Source organism: Otolemur garnettii, unplaced genomic scaffold, assembly GCF_000181295.1.
Source record: "Otolemur garnettii isolate 467f Iridium unplaced genomic scaffold, OtoGar3 scaffold00159, whole genome shotgun sequence".
Lineage (NCBI taxonomy): Eukaryota > Metazoa > Chordata > Mammalia > Primates > Galagidae > Otolemur > Otolemur garnettii.
In genome coordinates this window covers 1,867,720-1,886,489 of record NW_003852554.1, presented here as the reverse complement: position 1 = coordinate 1,886,489, position 18,770 = coordinate 1,867,720, and the positions used below count along the sequence as shown (strand labels likewise).

The following is an 18,770-nucleotide window of genomic DNA, read 5'->3' as shown; positions in this document are numbered from 1 at the left end:
TAGCTGGGACCACAGACGCCCGCCACAATGCCTGGCTACGTTTTGGTTGCAGCCGTCATTGTTGTTTGGTGGGTCCGGGCTGGATTCGAACCCGCCACCTTAGGTGTATGTGGCTGGCACCTTAGCCACTTGAGCCACAGGCGCTGAGCCTGTATGTTATTTTCTTAATGTGAGTGTTGTTATATGGATTTGCTCATTATATACAAGTTTATCAAACTATACTCTTAGGATTTGTGTTCCTTACTACTTGAATGTTACATCTTCAAAGCCAGATGTGGAGGCTCCTGCCTATAATCTTAGCACTTTGGGAGACCGAGACAGCAGGATTGCTTGAGGCCAGGAGTTCAAGACTAGCCTTAGCAACATAAGGAGACCCTGTCTCTACAAAAAAATTTAAAAATTAGCAGCGTGTGGTGGCACATGCCTATAGTACCACCTACTCAGGAGGCTGAGGCCCAAAGATTGCTTAAGCCCAGAAGTTTGAGGTTACAGTGAGTTATGATAATGCTATTACACTGTAGTATAGACAACAAACAAGGCTCTGTCTCAAAAAAAAAAAGAAAAAGATTAAGAACCCATACGTTTGAGCTCAGGGTCTGTAGCACAGTGGTTATGGAACCAGCCATATATACCAAGACTAGTGGGTTCGAATCCAGCCTGGGCCAGCTAGAACAACAATGACAACTGCAACAAAAAATAGCCAGACATTGTGGCAGGCACCTGTAGTCCCAGCTACTGGGAGGATGAGGTAAGAGAATCGCTTAAGCCCAAGAGCCGGAGGTTGCGGTGAGCTGTGACACCATAGCACTCTACCAAGGGCAACATAGTGAGTAGTGAGACTCAAATTTAAAAAAAAAAAGAATCTATATATTTGCTTAAAAGGTTTATTCTATATATCAAAGCATTCCCAAAGGCCAGTTGCTATACTTCCAGTGGCATTAATTATTTAGACTAAAAGGATGTCAAAAAAAAAGAAAAGAAAACTGGTCAGGTGTTCTGACTTTATAAACTGTGAAGGCTAACAAAATGATAGTCTTTTTTTTTTTTTTTAAATGGGGAAAGAGAGGCATTTGCCATCTGAGCCATCAGAAATTTTTATTTATTTATTTTTACAGTTTTTGACCAGGGCCTGGTTTGAACCCTTTACCTCCTGTACATGGGGCTGGCGCCTTATAGTCTTTTTCTTAAATCAAAATTAACAAATGATTAACATCATAGAAGTTCTTCCATGATTCATACAATTTACACGTAGGAAAGCAGGAGTAGGCTCAAAATAGTGCTTTTTAGGTTCTGAATTGAGTACTAGTACACAAATTTTATTCTGAATGTTTAAAAATGATACTTGAACATGAATTGGGAATGTTTTATGAATGTATGTGAGCTAAAACATTTATTCATTTGATGAAATTGTGTTTACATCCCTTGAAAAGAGATAAATTTGGGTAAATTTTACACAGTTTACAGCATATCTTTTGATAAAAATTAGAGAATGGATTCATTATAAGGGCTTTCATTCTCCTTTCCATCCACAAGAGGGAGCAAACATTTAACACATCTTGGGAATTGTATTACATATTACTTTCCACACACGACTTCTAGGAGACAACTGGAAAAAACAGTAAAACTGCCAAAAAATATTTACTGAGTGTTTACCATGTGCTAATGTCTGAAAATACAGTGAGTAAAAGACACAGCTCTTGCCGTAAGAGCTTTCATAATCCTTTAGGTAACAAAGTACACAGAAAAGATTCTTTATGTGAACATAAACCAACCATACTTAGTTTTTTTTTTTTTTTAATTTCAAGATACTTTATTCTTAAAACAGGTGACAACACTAAGCTTTTGGCCCATTCTGCCACTGTACAAGCTACAAATGCTTGCTCAGCAGTGGAGGGGTGCTCTTTCATAGCATGTCTGAAAAGTGAATAAAAATCCATATAAAACAAATATTCAAATAGTTTCCACAGGAACACAGGTTAAGTGTGACCCCATCTCCTAGTCTTACATATTGCTGCATCTGTGTCAACCCTACTCTTACAAAGACATTTCAAAACTAGCAGTAATTAAGTTAAATGGTCCCCCCAAATCCCTTAACTCAAGCTAAACTCACAGTTAATAGCTACAGAATGACATCTACCCCTTAATACTAGCTGAAGCACAAGTATTTTAACTATAATCTATAATTATTCAATCTGATCAAAAACTACAAATATGATGTAATAACTAAACAAATTAAGAGCAATTTATAGTCCAAAAGGCAAATGACATCTATTAAGCAATTTATACCTTCAAAGCCAGGCATAAGCTCTAAGATGTGAATATCTTCTCTTTTCTAAGTGGACTCCAATGATCTACGCCTTTAGTCTTTTAATTAGTTTAACCAAAATGTTAGCAAATTAACATTTACCTAGGGGAATCCAGGGAAGTCTTGCAAAACCAAGAGAAATAGCTTTGAAATGCTCTGATAAACAGTAAAATCAGGGTACCCCTGGCTCAATAATTAGGGTGCCAGCCACATGCTCCAGGGCTGGTGGGTTCTAACTGGCCCAAGCCTGCTAAGCAAACAAACCAACAAAATAGCTAGGTGTTGTGGCAGGCGCCTGTAGTCCCAGCTACTAGGGGGCTGAGGCAAGAGAATCACTTAAGCCCAAGAGTTGGAAGTTACTGTGAGCTATGATGCCACAGCACTCTACCAAGGGTAACAAAGTGAGACTCTGTCTCAATAAAAAACAATAAAAAAATAAAAATAGTAAAATCATAGTGCCAACACTGAAAATCCCCAATCACAGTCTATTAATGATATTTTAATATAACTATTTTTTTGATTTAAAGAATAAGATTCCAAAAGAGCATAATGAATGAGGTAGGTGACCATAATGAACCAGGTGTGTTTATATGGAAGCAAAGCTTGGAGTACTCCACTACTCAGGAAAGTATTTGGCTGGAAACAATGTGTAGTAAAAAAAATCAAGTCTGGATCCTTTTGTAGTTCATAAGCATGATGACTGGGTGACCACATGCATGCACTGAGATGTACCCCCCTCAAACTTGTTACCACATTAACCATCTGACATGAGAAAAAATAAAAATCAAGTCTGAATCAAAGCCCAACTCCCTTAAAATCCACACTGCCACTTAACTAGCTCTGTGACTTATGGGGAGTTATTAACCTCAGTATTATTAAGTTATTAGCCTCAGTATTTCTTACTCTTCCACTGGGAATAACAATCGTCTTGCAATCCTATTTGCAAGGATTAATAATAATGCAGGTAAAATGCCTAACATAAGAAATAGCTCAAATATTAACTGCACTGTATAGAGAAGACTAAAGGCCACATGACTTATCCACGTTTAGAAAGCAAAAGAATAGTTGGTCAAAACTTCTCTATTTCTGGTAATATTCCTTATCTCAAAGTCTACTTGGTCTGATAATCACACCAGGTTTGTTATGAGTAGTGTCTACATGATATACATTTTTCCATTCTTTTATTTCCAATCTAACTGGGTCTTTTTCGGATACTTCTCTTTTAAACAGTATGTTTATGTTTTCATTCAACCTGATAGTCTCTACATTTTGATTATTGTTTAGCCTAGTTACATTTAATGTATTTATCAGTATGGCTGAGTTTAAATTTACCATATCTTGGGTTTCTCTGTTTTGTTTTCAATCTATCCCAATTATTTTTTTTTAGTTTTTCTTCCTTATCTGCATTCTTTAGCATTGAACATACATAGTAATCCATAATATCTCCTCTATTGGCTTTTTAACTATACCTTTTCTATTTATTAATGGTTGTTCTAGGAATTATAATAAGCATCCAGAACTTACAGTATACCTTGAGTTTATATTACCATGTCCTGCATAACACTGTACCAAAAAAGGCCATTTATTTCTTTCCTTTCTGCTATTATTATCATATATAACTTTACTTCTTCATAATATTTTTTTTTGAGACAGAGTCTCACTATGTTACCCTCAGTAGAGTGCTGTGGTGTCAGAGCTGACAGCAAACTCAAACTCTTGGATTTAAGAGACTCTCTTGCCTCAAGCCTCCCCAAGTAGCTAGGACTACAGGCGCTCGCCATAACACCCAGCTATTTTTTGGTTGTAGCTGTCATTGTTGTTTGGCAGGCCCAGTCTGGATTTGAACCTGCCATCTCCCGTGTATGTGGCTAGTACCCTAGCCACTGAGCTACAGGTGCCAAGCCAATTTTTTATACTTAGATATTTGCCATTTTCAGAGGTCTTCATTTCTTCCATGGATCCAAGTTTCCTCTGATATCTTTCCTCTACAACCTAAAGAACTACCCTTAGACTTTCTTATGATAGGCAGGTCTATTACCAACAAATTTCCTCACTTTCACTTTTGAAGGATAACTTTGCTAAATATAAAACTCTAGTTTGGTAATTTTTTTCCTTCAATACTTTAAGGATATCCCACTATTCTCTGGATTCTACTGTTTCTGATGAGACGTTAGCTATCATTCTTGTCAATGTTTCCTTAATGGAAAGCTTTTCCCCCCTCCCTTAATGTTTTTGAGATCTTTGGTTTTCAGCAGTCTATGATGTATCTACATGAGATTTCCTTTGTATCAAACATAATTAGCATTCACTCAGCTTCTATAATCTATAAATGTGTGTCTTACACCAACTTACTACAAAAGTACTAAACAATCTCGACAATAAGATCCACATTGATTGAAAGGATGAACTAAGGTGAAAAAACAAAAATGATAATAATAAGATCCAAATAACCAATAAGAAATCTCTCAGGAATTTAATAGGAGAAATGCTAAGAGAATTTCAAAAGGAGAAAGAACAGGGAAATTAAAATTACAAACTTTGTACTTTGTCATCAATTCATGCCAAAATTTTAGAACAAATTCATAGAGATGCTGGGCAATAAATCCTTTCTATAAGAGGAAGTGTTATCATTAGAAGTCCTCACAAATTCATTATGAATAATTCATGCTGAAGTATTTTTGACATATAACTAGTACATCGGGAATATGACATATTTTCTAAATCTGGATTCAGCAAAGCAATGGACTGAATTTCTGATTTGTTCTTAAAGATAACATACAGAAATGAACATGAATGCTACTCTACTGGTCATATGGTATATTTGCAACACAAACGCCTTCATCTAATTTCAATTTAATTTGTGCTTCGTTCAATAAGCACTGAAAGCCTGACATGTGCTAAGCAATGTGTTAGGTACTAGTAATAGAGAGATGAATATGACATAGTCCTAAATCGCATGGTACTCAGAGAGTGTGGAGAGACTAATGTTCATTTACATATGCAAATGACAGAAAGCTAAAATAGCTACATTCTGATGACAAAATCAGGATCCAGAAAAAAAACCAAATCTTTTCCTTTTTTATTTCAACAACCTCAAAATTAATTACTTGAGTTCAATGTAATATTCAATGAGAACACATTGAATATATGCCAGGAAATACACTGGGCACCAGAAATATCAAAATGAATAAGATCTAGTTCCTGGATATAAAGAACTCACAAATTAGTAAGAAAGATAAATATTTACAAAGTAACGTGATAGGTACAGTGACAGATGTATATATAAGAATGAGAAGTACAGAGAAAGGAGTAGCTGTCAGGGAAGGCATCACAGAAGACAATATCTAAGCAGAAAACCACAGAGAGAGGCAGGCAACGGGAGAACTGACAAAAGCAAAGAACCATGAAATGACATTAGTTCAAGAAAATCACAAGCATCAAAGTATTAATACAATGCAAAGTATAGGCTACATAAGGCCAAATCACAGCTTTGTCAGTCTGCCAATGAACTTGACCTTCATCCCATACAAGCAATTGATATGGAGTTTAAAAGAGAGGACAATTAATGAAGCTGCTTCTTTGGAAGTTAATAGCATATATACAATGGATAGTTAAAACCAGGGAAATCTAGAAACCACATGTGATCAGACAGGGTAGAAAGGAAACAGACCTTTAAGGTATATTAACAGGTAAGAGAAATATTAGGGGAAGAAGACAGAAATGTGTACAGAATAAACTAGAATAGACTATGGGATCAGTGAAGGACATTTTAAATAGGGAGAAGCTTTGCAAGTTTTTTTAACGAGAACAAGCTTGAAAAGAGAGTAGTGGAAGGAGAGATGCAGAAACCAAAGGAAATGTAGGGAAAAAACAAGGAAGCAAATTCCTAGAGACACAATTTAAGAAAAAGCAAGTAGGCTCCGCACCTATGGCTCAAGTAGCTAAGGTGCCAGCCACATACACCGAAGTTGGCGAGTTCGAATCCAGTCCAGGCCCACCAAACAACAGTGACAGCTGCAACCAAAAAACAGCCAGGCGTTGTGGCAGGCGCCTGTGGTCCTAGCTGCTTAGGAGGTGGAGGCAGGAGACTCGCTTGAGCTCAAGAGTTGGAGGTTGCTGTGAGCTGTGATGCCACAGCACTCTACCCAGGGAACAGCTTGAGGGTCAGTCTCAAAAAAAAGAGCAAGTAGAAAGACGCAAGCTAACAAATAAAAATAGGAGGCTCTTCAATGAACTGGAGAAATTCAAATGATTAAGTTTAAGATGAGAGAAGGTATGTCTAACTTACTTAATCACCCACTAACTACTTGGAAATTGTAAGGTACTGCGTTAGTAGTAATACAATGTGAAAACTAAGGGAAAGGCCATTCTACTTTATTCCAAATCTCTTTTGGAATTTTGTATTCACTCCTGAGCACCTCCTTTGAGGCTCACCATTAATAAGCACATCCAGAAGAAAGCAACTAGGTGCTAAAAAGAGTAGAAAGAATGGGAAACTGGGGCTCAGATAATGAGTTAAAGGCAACACAGTTGCCTTCCTTGGGGGAGGGACTAAAGCTCTAGAATAAATCACTAAGTTACAAGAGGTAAATCTTTATTAGCTGCCCTACAAAGTAGTGATCTCCAAAAAATGTTCAAGTAAAGTTGAATGTGAGGAAAAGTATAAAGGGGATTTTAGCCCCAATAGTTTGTAACACAAGATTTGCATGGTTTTACTAGTCATCTGACAGTTAATTGTATCACCCTATTGTCATTTGTAATACACAGAGGATTGGTTTAAAATGACATATAAGTGTATCCATCTTAACCACTTAAACCAAATTCTGTTCCTCTATTATTATTCTGTACTGTAATTATTTGTTATGAAGATCTTAAGAACACTGATTCAATCTTAATTTTTTTATCTCTTCCTCGCCTTCCTAATCCTAGACACCTGTACCTGGTATAATGTCTATCATAGAGCAAATACTCAACAAATTTTTGTCAAGTGAGAGAAAACATGAACAAAGACAGTATCAGGTAATATATATTTCTGTGTATTCCTCACTTCCCACATCACAACAAATGTGAGGTTATTCAAGTATCTGTTGAACAAATGAATATCTGGTTTACCCTCTGTACATGATTTAAAGCAGTAAGAATTAAATTCTTTAAGTTCTTTTCTTAAGGACTACCATAACACAAAAATTTCATGATATACACCTATCTCTCTTATTTGACCACACTGCCAACCATGAATATTTCTGAGTAAATGCTTCATTGGGCAAGCTTAGAACATCCTATCTGTGATTACTATAGCAATGGTAGAAAGCAACTAAGAGTTAAGGCTCTACACCAGTGGTTCTCAACCCTCCTAATGCCGTAACCCTTTAATACAGTTCCTCATGTTGTAGTGACCCCCAACCATAAAATTATTTTTGTTGCTACTTTATAACTGTAATTGTTGCTACTGTTATGAATCATAATGTAAATATCTGATATTAGGCAACGGACTTCCAAAGGGGTCACAACCCACAGGTTGAGAACCGCTACTCTACACTTTCATACTTTCCCTAAGGAGAACAAATAACAACTACAAAGCACACATCCCCTGGTCTGCAGGGAGCTCTTATCTGCTGCTATCTTCATGAAGGTCTCTTAAAAACTCAGTAGGAAACCAAATGGAAATGAGCTAGGCACTCTTGTCACTAGTGCCCTTTCATCAAAGGATAACTGTATCCATATTAACTCAAAGACTACCTTCAGCATCCAATCCCTAGAAACAAGACTCTGCTATAAACATATATGAACATATACAAAACTGCACAGATTTAATTAGAAAAAAACAATCCTTCTAACAGACATACCAAAAAAGGAAGTGGTTGTTTCTTGGCATAGTACTATTGTTATCTTCACAAATTAAGTTACTCCTGGATTATGGGTAAGATTTACTATCTAATAAAATCTTTAATCTTAATTTTAAAACTACTTCATTTTGGTATAATTCACATTTTAACTTTACATACTCTTCACACATGGGTAGGTGAATAGACTAATAACTTATGCAGTATTTCTCCATCCTTAAAACAAACTGAGCTATAAACATTATTATCACATGCTATTCTATTAGGACAAAAAAGGAAGAATAAAAGATAAAAAGTCATTGCAAAAACATATTGTGCCAATACACACAGAAAATCATATGTCATCTAATTAGCCTTCTCTGTTTGCTTAATACATCTTTTGTACATTTTTAGGCTTCTGATTTTGATTGGTTACAAAAAGAAAAATCTGTTAGCACCTCTTTGCCAAATAATACTTGTCTTCAGTTATTCATATTTAGTACCTTAAGTTAATTTCTTACAACTTTCCAACTTTCATCTCATTTAGAAAATTTGATTGCTTTTAGGAAAATTTGATTCCAGTACTACAGTTAAGGCATTTTACAAATAAAATTTCACAAACTACTTTAAATTTTCCAGTGACAGCAAATATAGACAAAAATTTATCAACTATTTTGGTAAAATGCCATAATTACAAAGCAGTGATAATCATAGTACCAATACTGTAACTGCTGCGCAGTGACTTCCTTCTAAGTGTCATCACCATTTCTGTAAGCCAATCACCTGTTAGAACATGAAAATATTATTCTAATGCTTACTATCTCTCCAGAATCATGTTTACTTTTGCAGAACAACTTTTCACCCTTTATAATAGAAAATTTCAAGCATACACTAGAAATAATAATAAATTGAAAGTAAATTGAAACACAGTACCCTCTTCAACAAATATTAAGTCATAGCACATCTTTCATTCACTGCTAACTGCATGTCCAAACCCCTCATAGATCATTGTGATATAAATTCTAAATATCTTATCATTTCATCCATAAATATTTCAATATTTATCTGTAAAGGTATGGACTTTTAAAAGACATAACCCAATATATTCAGTATCACACTCTAAAAACTATAATTATTTGACATCTCCAAATATCCATTGAGTGTTGGTAGTTTTTTTTTTGTTTTTTTGTTTTTTGAGACAAAGTCTCAACTCTGTGGCCCAGGCCAAAGCTCATCATAGTACACTGCAACCTCAAACTGCTGGGCTCAAACCAGGCCTCAGCTTCCAGAGTAGCTGCAACTACAGACGTGCACCACAATGCCTGGCTATTTTTAATTTTTTGTAGAGACAGGATCTCACCATATTACCAAGGCTAATCTCAAACTCCTGGCCTCAAGCAATCCTCCCACCTTGGCCTCCCAAAGTGCTACATTACAGGTGTGAGTCATAGTTCCCTTACAGTAAGATAGAATATTTCTTACTATATTATTTCAAAGTAATCAGTAAGCATTATATTCCTCTTCTGAAATACAACATAGTGTAAAACAAAATTTATGGGTATCAACTTGAGGCTAGCTTACTGTAGCTGAAATCAATTCTATTACTTTTATTACTTTTCCCACAACACCATTACTTTTGCTTCTACTATTAGGACCTTGAGAATAATATACAAAATTGATAGTACTCTCAGAAAAATAAGGCAAACTAATTGGCATGAATATAGATTTATATTAACAATAATTTATAGACACTGATAAATGTAAAGTAAAAGATACCAATGACAAAATAATCTCTTGCCAAAGTACTAAGTAATCTCAATAATCACCAAAAAAACTGTATTAACTTTTCCTTTTGTGTTCCACAAAGCTACAATAGGAGGAAGTCAAAGCAGTTTTGACTTGCTTTTTAAAAGGCAGCATGGTAGAGAGCAGTGCTTATTTAATTCTACTATTACTATATAGTCATAATAATAGGGAAACATGTTCTCCCATTGGAGGAAGTACAGAGATGACCCAAAGAGACGCATCCTTACAATTTCTCTGAAATCTCATTTTCTACATAAAATTCATGTAAATTCTATATATGCTACGTAATTGTTCTTAATAAACCACATATCCCTTTTTATATTAGTGTAGTAAAGTGGTGCTACAGGAGGACATGTACATTTATTCTCCAGACTTGAGTACTGCCAAGCATACCAATTTGAGAAATGTGGATATATCCAATCACAGACTTGACTTTGTAGTCGAACAAACTTGAGTTCCAATATCAGCCTTTTTATTAGCTTACCTGTTAATTAGATTATTACTTATCCTCTTTATATCCTTCCATATTCTCATCCTTAAACAAAAATAGCAATAGTTATCACATAATAGATGGGATATACCAATTAGATGGGATAATGAAGATAAAACACGTAAGAGAACCCAGCAGAAAGAAAATGTCTGGTAAATGTTAGTAGTAGTTATTACAATTACCATTTCCAAAATCAATCAGTAAAATGAAGGATTTCCTTTGCAGAATGGTAAGAATGCAAAGAAGACAAGATTTCACCCTACCTACTTGCAAGCTAACAATTTAGCCTATTCCAATTTCATGGATGTTGGAGACAGACACAAGACTCTGGACCTGGGTCAAGGACAAAGTACTTTATTACCCACAGTGATAGCAGTACCCAGCATATCAGAATTTTTACACAGAATTTCAGCATTTTTTTAATACCAGTTCTTGTTTCTCACAGGGTGACAAAGAGTGGGCCAGGTGACATCTGCACACACAGTGGACTGTATCATAGGAGAGAAATTCAGAGCTTGAGGAATATGAATCTTTTATAATGGACAATAAACATGTCTACCCTTTACATTGGAGGGAGAAGTATCTTTACCTTCAGATTGTAAGCAACCTGCCCTTTGGTCTACCAGGAGATCCTATATAGGCTTGGTCACAACACATTATCCTTGAAAAGACAGACTAGAACAATCAGTGCCTCTATTCATAAGATGTGCAGAAATGTAAAAAACACATAGAGAATTGTTTCCCAACAACATCCACTCCTCAGTCCTAACCATCTTGACTGCAGACACATTTTCTCATGAGTATGACACTCCATCAGCCACTATGATTAATCAAACAGGTTGATTGACCTCAACCTGTTGCTTTGAATCTCATTGATAGTAGCCTTAATTAAATGATGAATGAAATAAATTGTTTGGATTTAGTCCAAGCCTCTGTCAATCTTCAGAAATGATTTCAATCATGTTCCTCAAGGTTGCTCTTCCAAATAACATAAAGAAATATAAGCCATTGGGGCTACCTCTGAAAGCCAGGCGGCTTTCCCCTTAAGTATGTGTACTGACCTTTCCACTTGGCCCAACGGATTAATCAAGGTAAACAGGATATATCAGCAACCGTTCAGACTCTGCCTTGGCATACACATACACACACACACACACACAAGTCCATAGCAATTTTATCAACCATAACAACACTAGGCAGTATAGTGAAGCTGACCTTAATGCCTTCCAAGGCCAAGGTGGTATCACTGCCTACTTCAGCTAAAACATCAGAAACCAATTTGAACCTCCTAATCTAAGCGAGTGACTTTTCTCAGAGATAAATGTTCGCAGAGCATGTTTAAATAACACATCAGTTATCACTCCAAGAAGCTTTCCCAATAACCAAGGAGAGCCTGATGTTATATAACTGACATCTACAGTCTATAAGATTTATTGGTGTTTCCTTAAATATTCAAAGGAATAAGAGTCTGTGTTTTTAGGAGGAAGGTAAAAGCTGGCTTACACAAAAGATATACATACAGATGGTACACCTGGAAAGAATTACTGAGAATCATTAGCTCTTTCCTACGTCAATCTAGGAGGCACCTGTTAACCTGTGTCCCAGCTGCGAAAAGCTCAAACAATTGAGTCTAATCCCTGTTTTTGAAAGGACAAAATGAGGGCAGTCAGTCCAAGCTGTTCTATTTGTCCAGGCCAAAGCCAAGTGGCCCTGAACTTTCCCCACAGAATCTGTGAGTAAAGGCTAGGAATTAAGAGTGAGGAAGACATCAAGAGGTATTGACAAGTGTTTTACATGAAAGGTACAGGAACCGGAGCCAAACTGCTGTTTCCAGTAGGCTTCCCAGTAAGGTTAAGGGGAGTGACAAATCAAGATCAGAGCCATCTAATGGGGAATGACAGACCCAGCAGTCAGCTAAATTTAATGTGCTTAAAACAGTTTGGAAGAGCTGCACCAGGGCATTTTCCTCCATGAGGAAGACTTCAAGGGTGGTTCTGAAAGACAAAAAACATCAATGTATCTCCCTCCCCTAAACCTTCAAGGTCTAAGATGTCCCTCCCCATGTGTTAAGAATTGTTGCTCTCAGTCCACTGCCACAAAATCAGTATGTCCCATTCCAACAACTATAAGTTCGTCCTTTTTCCAATCACCTTTTACTCACAACACCAGAACTTTCACCTAGAAATGTCAGGCACAAGAGATTCAAGTATAAAATCTACAAAAATTCATTCTGGCCCCTACCAACCCACAACACCTACTGTAGGGAGACTAAGCAAGCAGTACATTCAACCGAATGTCATTGCTCTGATTATCTAGAATCGTATCACCCCAACAAGAGAATCCAAATAACTAAACAAGAATTAAGTTTGAGGAGGGGGGAGGATGGGTGGAGGGAGAGTAGTTGGTGGGACCACACCTACAGTGCATCTTACCAGCATGCATGTGAAATTTACCAGGTGTAGAATATAAATGTCTTAACACGATAACTAAGAAAGTGCCGATAACTAAGAAAGTGCCGTAAAGGCTATGTTGACCAGTTTGATGAAAGCATTTCTGATTGTGTGTAAAACCAGCACATTGTACCCCATGATTGCATTAACATACACAGCTGATTTAATTAAAAAATTAAGTTTGAATTCCCTAAGCCACCTCTTGGCCCAGCTGCCACATAGAAAATGTACACCAACCATGCTGGCCTTGGATTGCTGCTAAAGGAAAAAAAGAAACATTATGCCCAGAAATGGTCAGGGTAGAATCCTGAATTTTCAAAAGAGGGCTATATAACTTTCCTTCCATCCTAATCATTACTCAGGAATTAAGATGAGATGAACCCTTCCTGAGGACAGCTACATTCAGTGACCAAACTGACTTATTAAGGTTAAAGGATCAGGAAAGGTGAAGGATATAGACTCAGAAATCTTTCAGACGAACCAGGCATGATGACTCACACCTGTAATCCTAACACTTTGGGAGGCACAGGCAAGTGGACTGCTTGAGCTCAGGAGTTCAAGACCAGCCTGAGCAAGAGTGAGACCCCCCCGTCTCTACCAAAAATACAAAAACTAGCCAGGATTTGATAGGCACCTGTAGTTCCAACTACTTGGGAGGCTGAAGCAAGAGGATTGCTTGAACTCAAGAGTTTGAGGTTGTTGTGAGCTATGACACCACGGCACTCTACCCAGGGCACTGACTGAGACTCTGTTTAAAAAAAAAGAAAAGAAAATAGTGTAACCTAAACATTTGTACCTTCATATTAATCCGAAATTTAAAAAATTAAATGTCCTCAACTCCACTGCTGACAAGTGATTAGAGCGCCAGAAGTGTCCAAACTGGGCTACATGCTGATTTTGTGAAGACTTTTTTGCTTATCTGTGGTGTTGGATATCACAAAAAGTATGCACAGTCTTTTTTTTTTTTTTAACTAATCAGCTTTTGTTAGTGTTTGTGTATTTCCTGTGTGGCCCAAAACAACTCTTAATCTTCCAATGTGCGGGAGAAAACAAAAAAAGGTTGAACACCCCTATTAGACTGTTTGGCCCGCTCCAAACCCGATCTTTTCTTTACAGGTAGATATGGCTCTAGGCAAATCTCCATTCAATAGACTGAATAACTGAAGCCCATAAATAGTAAATGACATTCTCAAAGACCACAGCAAAAAAAAATGAAAACAAAACACTACAGCCCCAGGCAGTCTACCTAAGTGCAAAGCATGACAAAGATGGAGGTATAACTATATACTGTTTATGTAGAAGGCACTCAAATATAAGTTACCAAACTGTAGAAAGGAAAGTACTGTTTTCATGGAGAGGGTAGGAAGAGTAGAATTCCTAAAGGCCCAGATAATGAATATTTTAGGTTTGTGCGCCATAAAGTCTGTCTCAACTATAATACTTACCTCTGCCACTGCAGCAGCAACTACAGACAGCAGGTAAAGGAATGGGTATGGTTGTATTCCAATAAATCTTTATTTACAAAAACAGGTAACTGGCCTGAAAGATACAGTTTGCTAATCTCTCTTCTCCAGGGTTCATAAAACCAGTCAGGCTAACATAGGCATCAACCTAATCATGTTCAGTAACCAAGAAACACTATTTATACCATGTCTTCTGATCACCTCTGAGTTTAGAAGTACAGCACTAAGTTATAGAACAGCAATGACCAAAGTGCCAGCTTTGTCTTCCTTCTTTCTGTATGTCTACATGCCAGGCACTATTATTTTACATGTAAGTTTCCTCATTTAGAGTAATTTCTAAATGGCAAAACGTTTACCTCAAGAACTCTGAGCTGTCTGACAAATTACACTTACATGTACCTGGATAAAACCTTTGTTTCAAACCAATCTATGACCTTGGGCAAGTCACTTCTTTTTTCTGGGTCTTAATTCCCACAAAAGGAAAAATGACAAGCTTCAAAATAGATTATCGCTGAAGTTTCCTACAGAGAATAAGTACATACCCTAAAATCGTCAAAGGTAAGAGCTAAAATCTCTTGGATACTTTATATGCCACACACCTTTTCTAATTGTTTAACACATGTTAACTCATTTTTCATATGAGAAAACTGGGACAGAGATGTAAAATGACTGACAAGTACTACAGCTGTAATTTAAATCCAAGTGGAAAGAACTCAAAACCCGTATCTTTAACTACTAACCATTAAACTTTATTCTACATGCCAAAACCTAATTTTCCCAACAACATATAATCCAAATACTAAAACAACATAATTTGTCCCTCTAATAAATAAAGAGGATCCAGAAGAAAGGAAAGAAAGGACTGGTGATACATAATGTGGCCATTATATTCAATCTTTTGCCTAAGGTAACCTCCCAGGAATGAAATATGATAGTGACATGTATATTTACTTTGTTCCCTAAACTACAACATCAAAAAGAATATCTGGCTTGGTGCCCATAGCACAGAGGTTACAGTGCCAGCCACATACACTGAGAGTGGCGGGTTCAAACTCAGCCCGGACCAGCTAAACAACAACGACAAATGCAACAAAAAATAGGGGGGTGATGTAGCAGGCACCAGTAGTCCCAGCTACTTGGGAGGCTGAGGCAAGAGAATCACTTGAGCCCAAGAGTTTGAGGTTGCTGTGAGCTATGACACCATAGCACCCTACTGAGGGTAGCACAGTGAGACTCTATCTCAAAAAAAAAAAAAAAAGGGCAGCGCCCATGGCTCAGTGGGTAGAGCGCTGGCCCCATATACCAAGGGTGGTGGGTTCAAACCTGGCCCCAGCCAAACTGCAACAAAAAAAACTGTGGGCATTCTGGCAGGCGCCTGTATTCTCAGTTATATGGGAGGCTGAGGCAAGAGAATCACCTAAGCCCAGGAGTAGAAGGTTGCTGTGAGCTGTGATGTCACAGCACTCTACTGAGGGCAATTAAGCAAGACTCTGCCTCTAAAAAAGCAAAAAAAATAAAACAAACAAAAAAAAACTATCTGCTTGGACTGATACCATTTTCGCTCACAAAGTTATCATCTTTTGTAGAAAACATCTCTTTGCATCAAGCTAAAAAAGAAAGATGAGGGAGTCATAATTTCATTTAGAAGAGAAAACGTTATGAAAGGGCAGATATTACACATGTCTCAGAACACAAGTGAATTACCAAAAGTGCCATAAAAGAGTCCATCTTCAACGAGGAGTTCATAATGCAAATAAAGCTTAAAAGTCTCATTGTAATAGCCTTATATAAGAAAACTGATAAAGCAATTTAGGTAGCAAAACTACAGGGTGTCCCAAAGGTTGCCCCTAAAAACACCATACATAGGGAAAACGGAAAATTGTAGCCAAATGTACCTTTATCTACAAAATATTCATTACAAAGTATCACAAAGAGGTAGTCAACATGTAGAGAGTATTTTGTAAATACTTTTGTAAAATATCCCAATTTCCCTATGCAACTTTAGGGGTGACCTTTGGGACACCCCATATTACTACCTGGAAAGACCAAGAGTGAAAAACAAAGGCACAATTGTGTGGTACAGGAAACATAACAGAAACTAACATCAAAATCAATGCCAGGCTCGGCGCCTATAGCTCAACCGGCTAAGGCGCCAGCCACGTACACCTAAGGTGGCGGGTTCGAATCCCCAGCCCGGACCCGCCAAACAACAATGACGGCTGCAACCAAAAAATAGCCGGGCGTTGTGGCGGGCGCCTGTGGTCCCAGCTACTTGGGAGGCTGAGGCAGGATACTCGCTTGAGCCCAGGAGTTGGAGGTTGCTGTGAGCTGTAATGCCATAGCACTCTACCCAGGGGAACAGCTTGAGGCTCTGTCTCAAAAAAAAAAAAAAAAAAAAAAAATCAATGCCAATCCTCATCTGCATAGTGGTGAGCTAAAAAGAAATTTAAAAAGCCAAATTAGAGAAAAAATAAAAGAACTTAGTCTATGATACCCTTGGAACTAGGCACAGAAAAACAACTGTTTTAGCAAGGCAGATAAGATTTTGTTTTTAAGAAAATCTGAAACAAAATACTACTAGCAGTGCTAACTGTTCTTTTTTTCTTCATTTGAGCAGAGCTATGATCTCTGTCTCTATATTAGCTACAGAGAAACATAAATAGAAAAATATATAATCTATGAGACTAATCTAAATGACTTACATCCCCCTTTTATTGTATGTTACAAAATTTTACCTTAAGGGAAAAAGAAATCAGCATAACATTAATAAAAAGGTTAAGGAGCACAAAACTCTTATTCATATAAAGTAAAAAGTAACTACTATTACTGAAATTGTTTGATAGCAACTGCAATTTCTAGATAACTAATTTCAAATCTGTAAACAAACCAAACAGAGTCTCGAAGTTTGTTTGATCAAATTATTTTTGTACACTTCAACCTAAAAAAGTTAACGAATTCTACAATGACAAAAAGAACAAGATTTGGAACTTTCACCTGAATACTTCCCTTTGTTATAACGACATGGGGCGAGGGTAGGGAGGACCTCATGATTCATCAATGCCTGCCTGTTTTTTAAACCCAGAAAAGTCCTTTACACAGCCAGAACTGTAGATGCGTACTATTTCAGTCACTCCTTTACTCATAACATACTATGTTAACACTATGTACACTTAAAGCTAATTTTGTGTAGAATAGTCCAAATTCTAAATTCATCTACTTAGAACTAAGTTCTTAAAAATAATTAAATATGGGCCGGGCGCAGTGGCTCATGCCTGTAATCCTAGCACTCTGGGAGGCTAAGGTGAGTAGACTGCTTGAGCTCAGGAGTTTGAGACCAGCCTGAGCAAAAGCTAGACTACATCTCTACTAAAAATAGAAAAAGTGAGACATGAGGTTTGCTTGAGTGCAAGAGTTGGAGGTTGCTGTGAGCTATGATGTCAGGGCACTGTACCCAGGGCGACAACTTGAGACTCTGTCATCAAAAAAATAATTAATTAATTAATTAATTATGGACAAGCACCCTGGCTCATGCTTGTAATCCCTGAACTCTGCAAGGCCGAGATGGGTGGATTGCCTGAGCTCAAGAGTTCAAGACCACTCTGAGCAAGAGCAAGACCTCATCTCTAAAAAAAAATAAATAAATAGCTGGGAGTTGTTGCAGGTGTCTGTAGTCCCAGCTACTTGGGAGACTGAGGCAAGAGGATCACATGAGCCCAGGAGTTTGAGGTTGCTGTGAATTACGATGCCATAGCTCTCTGAGGGCAATAAAGTAATACACTGTCTAAAAAAAAAAAAAAAAAAAATTAGATATGCACACCTATTACACACCCATAATAATTAAAAATTTTAAAAATAATTGATTAAACACAATGCTGGCATTATCACCATACAAAATTTTCATGATGCAGACGCTATGGTAAACAGTATAGCAGTTCTTCAAAAAACTATAAGTAAAATCACCATATGATCCAGCAATTTTACTTCTGTGTATATACTCAAAACTAAAAGCAGAGACTCAAACATGTATCTGTATACCCAAGTTCACAGCAGCATTATTCACAATAGCCTAAAAGTAGAAACAACCTAAATGTATACTGAAGATGGATAGATTAAAAACAAGTGATACGGCTCAGTGCTTGGCACACCAGCCATATGCATAAGGGCTAGCGGGTTTGAACCCAGCCAGCGCCTGCTAAAACAAAGACAACTACAACAACAACAAAAAGTAGCCAGACATGGCTCGGCGCCTATAGCTCAACTAACTAGGGTGCCGGCCACATACACCTAGGGTGGCGGGTTCGAATCCCCAGCCTGGACCCGCCAAAACAACAATGAGGCTGCAACCAAAAAATGGCCGGGCGTTGTGGTGGGCGCCTGTGGTCCCAGCTACTTGGGAGGCGGAGGCAGGAGACTCGCTTGAGCCCAGGAGTTGGA

At 37.4% G+C, this 18,770-nt stretch overlaps 1 protein-coding gene and 1 pseudogene across 1 annotated transcript in view; one reads left to right on the top strand and one right to left on the bottom strand.

Annotated features, from left to right (window-relative positions):
• The window catches only part of FAF1 (Fas associated factor 1), a 435,975-nt gene that overhangs the window by 411,717 nt on the left and 5,488 nt on the right, over positions 1-18,770 (bottom strand). The gene's annotated exons all lie outside the window — the stretch shown is intronic.
• Positions 2,978-3,073, top strand: LOC111728468 (annotated as a pseudogene).